The sequence below is a fragment of the Schistocerca nitens genome, chromosome 4, assembly GCF_023898315.1.
Source record: "Schistocerca nitens isolate TAMUIC-IGC-003100 chromosome 4, iqSchNite1.1, whole genome shotgun sequence".
NCBI lineage: Eukaryota > Metazoa > Arthropoda > Insecta > Orthoptera > Acrididae > Schistocerca > Schistocerca nitens.
The window spans coordinates 974,483,265-974,491,077 of NC_064617.1; positions in this window are offsets into that span (position 1 = coordinate 974,483,265).

The window sequence follows — 7,813 nt, forward strand, 5'->3', positions numbered from 1 at the left end:
AGAACGCCGTATTACTTGCACATTATGTTGTCCTAATGGACTACTAAAAGTCTACCAAGTTCGAAGTAAATCCCTGGTCCGAACGTGGTGGCCTCATCTTGTGAGTTGTCTATCTATGAGCATGACAATAATACGCAAAAGCTAACCCTTAACTGGTGTTCTGCAAAATATTATTTATTTGTTCGCCTTTCAGCTTCTAAAGCTTATTTACTGTCAGGTGATATCTGAAAACCGTAACCGTCGACAAAACGACGTGCAACTTACACAGATATTACTAATACAGACGATACATAAAATGATGAGGTACATAGTGTTTACGAAAGAACGTACTATTTTTTATGTTACACCGAGATCGTTAGACTCAACAAAATATGAAAAATAAAGTTTTTTATGGTGCGTGGAAATCGTTGCTTTTAACAAAGACAGTTGATTTCACTACTGCAGGCGAACATTTTTAAAACTTAAACTCAGTTTAACTGAGAGAAAAATGGGAATTCATCATTGAAAACTAAGCTGGCATTTTGTGTTACACGTTTATTGATTTCCAGTAATGTCTACTTTATATTTTTCTTAATAGTATGCAGGACGTCGCAATCTACATTGTGTGGGTGGTTTTCTGTCAAAATATGTTCCCCCCAAGGTTGAATCTGTCTTACTAGCATCCAGCTTCTTTCATGCTGCCACAGCTGTTTCTAACTGACCAACCTGCAGCAGGTGATTTTATACACTCTTCTCCGTACGAAAGATTTCTCTTTGATGTTACTATTCTATAATCATTTAGCCATACTGATGTTATTGTAAAAAAATCTGCAGATGGGGGTTAAGCTTTTTTGCAAGGCTGTCTGCAATTTTGCCAACATATTGGGTAGTGCAGCAGTTTGATTGGTTACCGTTGGACAGCGTCTAGATGTGGCGTAATTTTACCTGTTTTTGTTCTTTTCGTAGAATATTCTTAGCCAGGTCGGAGATGTAGTCATTAGTGAATGCGATATGTTTGATAGTCTGTAATTCAGTTTGAAAGACATATCCAGATGGGGCTGATATGAGCCGATGCCCAATGGAATGGAAAACGGGTAAAATTACACCGATTGTGTCTCGCACCTACAGACCTGCGTTTCACAATGCCAACAGTACAGCTGAATCATTATTCTATAGTAAAGACCAAGTGACGTGCATAAAATCGCCTGCAAGCACTGGGTTCAAATGGCTCTGAGCACTATGGGACTCAACTGCTAAGGTCATTAGTCCCCTAGAACTTAGAACTAGTTAAACCTAACTAACCTAAGGACATCACACACATCCATGCCCGAGGCAGGATTCGAACCTGCGACCGTAGCGGTCTCGCGGTTCCAGACTGCAGCGCCAGAACCGCGCGGCCACTTCGGCCGGCAAGCACTGGGGAAAAGCATACGTTGCTCATTAAGGCATAACAGTGGAAACTGTAATATCTGAAGACGAGAAAAGTTAAAGGCTAGGAACCACACATTTAATCTTTGTATAACATGATTAACGAGCCGGCCGCAGTGGCCGAGCGGTTCTAGGCGCTACAGTCTGGAACCGCGTGACCGCTACGGTCGCAGGTTCGAATCCTGCCTCGGGCATGGATGCGTGTGATGTCCTTAGGTTAGTTAGGTTTAAGTAGTTCTAAGTTCTAGGGGACTGATGACCTTAGAAGTTAAGTCCCATAGTGCTCAGAGCCATTTGCACCACGATTAACGGAAAACCACATATATGATGTAGATAGTGAAGTTTTACGTACTGTTAAGAAAAGCAGAAAGATGACCGTGTGAGGTAAAGGGCGAATTGTGGCGCCCTGAAAATATTGCAAGTTCGGAGTTGGCGTGGCCGGGGCTCCTGACAAGGGAACCTCCCCATCGCACCCCGCTCAGATTTAGTTATAAGTTGGTACAGTGGATAGGCCTTGAAAAACTGAACACAGATCAATCGAGAAAACAGGAAGAAGTTGTGTGGAACTATGAAAAAAATAAGCAAAATATACAAACTGGGTAGTCCATGCAGAAGATAGGCAACATCAAGGACAGGGTGAGCTCAGGAGCGCCGTGGTTAGCGTGAGCAGCTGTGGAGTGAGAGGTCCTTGGTTCAAGTCTCTCTTGAGTGAAACGTTTACTTTCTTTATTTCCGCAAAGTTATGATCAGTTCGTTCGTTCATTGACGTCTCTGTTCACTGTAATAAGTTTAGTGTCTGTGTTTTGCGACCGCACCGCAAAACCCCACGGAATACATCTCACGTATTTAATGCACTCTCGTCCAAAGTAGCAGGAATACTCTCTCTTCCATGAGCTGTAGTCGACTGACGTCGTGTGTTTCGATGTTCGTTTAGGTGTAGCGTCCCCATACTACGGCGCAGTTACCTCGCATCGGACGGACGGACGGAGAGATAATGATTGTCCGAAAATAAAAAAATTAAACTTTTCACGCGAGGGAATACTTGAACCAATGACCTCTCGTTCGCAGTTGCTCACTTTAACCACAGGACCACAGCGCACCTGTCATTGATGTTGCCTATGTTCCGCATGGACTAGTCAGTTTGTATATTTCGCTTATTTTTTTCATAGTTCCACACAACTTCTTCCTGTTTTCTCGATTCTACAGCTACATGACTACTCTGCAATTCACATTTAAGTGCTTGGCAGAGGGTTCATCGAACCACAATCATACTATCTCTCTACCATTCCACTCCCGAAGAGCGCGCGGGAGAAACGAACACCTAAACCTTTCTGTTCGAGCTCTGATTTCTCTTATTTTATTTTGATGATCATTCCTACCTATGCAGGTTGGGCTCAACAAAATATTTTCGCATTCGGAAGAGAAAGTTGGTGACTGAAATTTCGTAAATAGATCTCGCCGTGACGAAAAACGTCTTTGCTTTAATGACTTCCAGTCCAATTCGCGTATCATATCTGCCACACTCTCTCCCCTATTACGTGATAATACAAAACGAGCTGCCCTTTTTTGCACCCTTTCGATGTCCTCCGTCAATCCCACCTGGTAAGGATCCCACACCGCGCAGCAATATTCTAACAGAGGACGAACGAGTGTAGCGTAAGCTGTCTCTTTAGTGGACTTGTTGCATCTTCTAAGTGTCCTGCCAATGAAACGCAACCTTTGGCTCGCCTTTCCAACTGAAGTTGTTCGTAAGTTTAACACCCAGGTACTTAGTTGAATTGACAGCCTTGAGAATTGTACTATTTATCGAGTAATCGAATTCCAACGGATTTCTTTTGGAACTCGTGTGGATCACCTCACACTTTTCGTTATTTAGCGTCAACTGCCACCTGCCACACCATACAGCAATCTTTTCTAAATCGCTTTGCAACTGATACTGGTCTTCGGATGACCTTACTAGACGGTAAATTACAGAATCATCTGCGAACAACCTAAGAGAACTGCTCAGATTGTCACTCAGGTCATTTACATAGATCAGGAACAGCAGAGGTTCCAGGACGCTTCCCTGAGGAACACCTGATATCACTTCAGTTTTACTCGATGATTTGTCGTCTATTACTACGAACTGCGACCTTCCTGACAGGAAATCACGAATCCAGTCGCACAACTGAGACGATACCCCATAGGCCCGCAGCTTGATTAGAAGTCGCTTGTGAGGAACGGTGTCAAAAGTATTTCCGGAAATCTAGAAATACGGAATCAACTTGCGATCCCCTGTCGATAGCGGCCATTACTTCGTGCGAATAAAGAGCTAGCTGCGTTGCACAAGAACGATTTTTTTCTGAAACCATGCTGATTACGTATCATTGATCTGTGTTCAGTTTTTCAAGGCCTATCCACTGTGCCAACTTATAACTAAATCTGAGGGGGGTGCGATGGGGAGGTTCCCTTGTCATTACCCGCGTGGTGCCGCATATTAGCCGGAGCAAGAGGGGTAGCCCCAGCACATGGTACAGGCCGACCACGTGGCTGGGAATTCCATGTTGACGCTATGACAAGGACTGTGCTTTGTGTGGATGAAGAAGATTTGTATGCTGGGAGTGCCAAAGATGGCGGACTTTGTGAAACCATAGTGGCAGACGTTTCACAGTTCAATTATAAATTAATAATAGCGAGAGGAATCATGATACCTTAAAAAGAAATATGTACATTACCATTATTTTCACGACGATTCTGATGGTGTAATCAGATTTTCAATATCTTTATTAGTTAAAAGTCTAGTATCTGACTAAATTATACATGTAACACACAGCTACGAATTTCCAAAATCTAAACGCTTCATCCGATTTCGTCGATCGCCGTGTCTTTAGAAAGCTATTAGTGTAAACCTAAATTGGTATGAATTACAGGCATGTAACTTGAATAGTACATGAGTTATTGGAGGTCAAAGTGGCCGATTACTATTGATCGTGTCAGGCAATAAGTACTCCACAGGTACACGGTAGCAGCATGGTTATAAATATATTTATTCGTCTGTGTCTTTGTTTATATCCGATATATACAATTCATGAAGAAATTGGTCGCATATTTACTGTGTTTTAGAAATCACAGAGACATTAGGGTAGTGGTCTACTTTTGTTTCTGTTCCTTTGATATATGTTTATTTGATTTGATTATGAACTTAATAATGTGTGTTAGGGCTTGTTTATGGTCCAGCCGTAGGAATAGTTATTTAATTTCAAGTTATTTAAATGCAAATCCAGTATTTCGTATGCGTTTCAATATGTTTGTGAGTGTGCGTTGGCTTGGAGACATGGCGGGAGCGTTCTAGCCAATCACGGAACTCGTTACTACGGTAGGCGACTACCGAAGTCAGTGGAGAGACTGTAGGCAAGTGGGGGAGGAGCATCGGGTCACACAGGACAGGAGAGTTCTGGACGGGAAGGCGCGACAGACAGTCGCAGGAAATACTTGTAGAGTGTTGAGGAGCTTTGCGCGTGGTCGCGGGAGATAGAAATACACTCCTGGAAATTGAAATAAGAACACCGTGAATTCATTGTCCCAGGAAGGGGAAACTTTATTGACACATTCCTGGGGTCAGATACATCACATGATCACACTGACAGAACCACAGGCACATAGACACAGGCAACAGAGCATGCACAATGTCGGCACTAGTACAGTGTATATCCACCTTTCGCAGCAATGCAGGCTGCTATTCTCCCATGGAGACGATCGTAGAGATGCTGGATGTAGTCCTGTGGAACGGCTTGCCATGCCATTTCCACCTGGCGCCTCAGCTGGACCAGCGTTCGTGCTGGACGTGCAGACCGCGTGAGACGACGCTTCATCCAGTCCCAAACATGCTCAATGGGGGCAGATCCGGAGATCTTGCTGGCCGGGGTAGTTGACTTACACCTTCTAGAGCACGTTGGGTGGCACGGGATACATGCGGACGTGCATTGTCCTGTTGGAACAGCAAGTTCCCTTGCCGGTCTAGGAATGGTAGAACGATGGGTTCGATGACGGTTTGGATGTACCGTGCACTATTCAGTGTCCCCTCGACGATCACCAGTGGTGTACGGCCAGTGTAGGAGATCGCTCCACACACCATGATGCCGGGTGTTGGCCCTGTGTGCCTCGGTCGTATGCAGTCCTGATTGTGGCGCTCACCTGCACGGCGCCAAACACGCATACGACCATCATTGGCACCAAGGCAGAAGCGACTCTCATCGCTGAAGACGACACGTCTCCATTCGTCCCTCCATTCACGCCTGTCGCGACACCACTGGAGGCGGGCTGCACGATGTTGGGGCGTGAGCGGAAGACGGCCTAACGGTGTGCGGGACCGTAGCCCAGCTTCATGGAGACGGTTGCGAATGGTCCTCGCCGATACCCCAGGAGCAACAGTGTCCCTAATTTGCTGGGAAGTGGCGGTGCGGTCCCCTACGGCACTGCGTAGGATCCTACGGTCTTGGCGTGCATCCGTGCGTCGCTGCGGTCCGGTCCCAGGTCGACGGGCACGTGCACCTTCCGCCGACCACTGGCGACAACATCGATGTACTGTGGAGACCTCACGCCCCACGTGTTGAGCAATTCGGCGGTACGTCCACCCGGCCTCCCGCATGCCCACTATACGCCCTCGCTCAAAGTCCGTCAACTGCACATACGGTTCACGTCCACGCTGTCGCGGCATGCTACCAGTGTTAAAGACTGCGATGGAGCTCCGTATGCCACGGCAAACTGGCTGACACTGACGGCGGCGGTGCACAAATGCTGCGCAGCTAGCGCCATTCGACGGCCAACACCGCGGTTCCTGGTGTGTCCGCTGTGCCGTGCGTGTGACCATTGCTTGTACAGCCCTCTCGCAGTTTCCGGAGCAAGTATGGTGGGTCTGACACACCGGTGTCAATGTGTTCTTTTTTCCATTTCCAGGAGTGTAGAAATACTACATAGTGCCGGCTTGTGCACTTGCGACATTTCCGTGGGTTCTGCAGTGAAGACTTAGTACGCGTTTAGAAGTGAATATCTCACGAGCTGTGTTGTTCTTCATAACTAATTACATGCAGTAGGAATCTATTGTTTCCTATTATTCAACTTATATTTTATTTATTTGCTGGACCATCGACACCAATAAGTATTTTGCAGTAATAAACGCCATTCTTAAAGGTACTTCTGCTATCGTACTCATCATTTAAAGTCGTTAAAATAGTACCTGCAGATTTTATTTAATTGCAGTCTTTCAATTATAAATTTCTATGTAACATTCAAAATTCGCAATTGCCGAGTGATAGGAACGTTCGACCATTCAATTCATGTGTATATTCATATTGTATACCTTAGACTCAGCAGTATTTGGTTTGTAATGCGGCAACTACGTATCCCAGCCCCTAGATAACGAAACCAGCCAAAACTTTTAATATTTTAACTCTGAGTCTGGAGGTACTTAGTTGAGGGCCACCATTAATTTTCTTTTTAAGCCCGCATAACTGACATCAATAAACACATGACACACACGCCAGCTAACTTTCGGCGCCCAATCCTCTCGGTTAAATTAAGTTTCAGTATTGCATATGGCGCCATGAAAACAGCTGGTGGTGAACATGAACACTTTTAATCAGCGCAATATAGATATGTTTCTGTTTGAACATTGTAATTTACATTTGACATGCCGATTTGTAGTGATATTCATGATAGTGGAAAGGATATATGCAATGTGAAACGGCTGAAACACTTATGAACAGTATGTCGTAATATTTTAAAGCATAAGATCCGATGATAGCTTTGTCGATACCTGTCATCCAATAAAACGCTTTTTAGCAATCTTGGCTTGTGAATTTTTTTTCAGTTGCCATTTTTTTTGTCTGTCGATAATTTCCACTTAGCAAAAAAATATTATATTTTTATTTTTTTCTTAAGTCTAATTATCTCTGCATAACATTCAGGATGGTTCCGTGATGTTACAGACTTTCGGATTTGATGGAGAAGGGTAAATGTATTAATTTGTGATAAGACACCCTGGCCCAAGTCGAAATTTATAAGCGAAAATCGCTCCGATACCTCCGATCGCTCCGGAATACATGGACCAGTACCGCTGTTGTTTACATTGTATGGTAGGCAACTTTCAGAGGTGGTAGTTTGGGCCGAAACAAGAAAACAGTATAGAAAACATGAGCTCCAAAATGCATACTTTAAAGTGTTATGAGCACCTTTTCATCTTCGCTACTGTGAAACATATCTCTTCTACTTAACAACGTGTTCATAGTTCTTAAGATGTGCATTTTAGAGCCCACATTTGCTGGACATTTTATTCTTGTTTTGGTCCATATTACCTCCTTCAAAAATATAGAATGCAGTCGCATTCATTTGTAGTGAAAATATGCCGCGTAAATTCGACGCCGTAAAA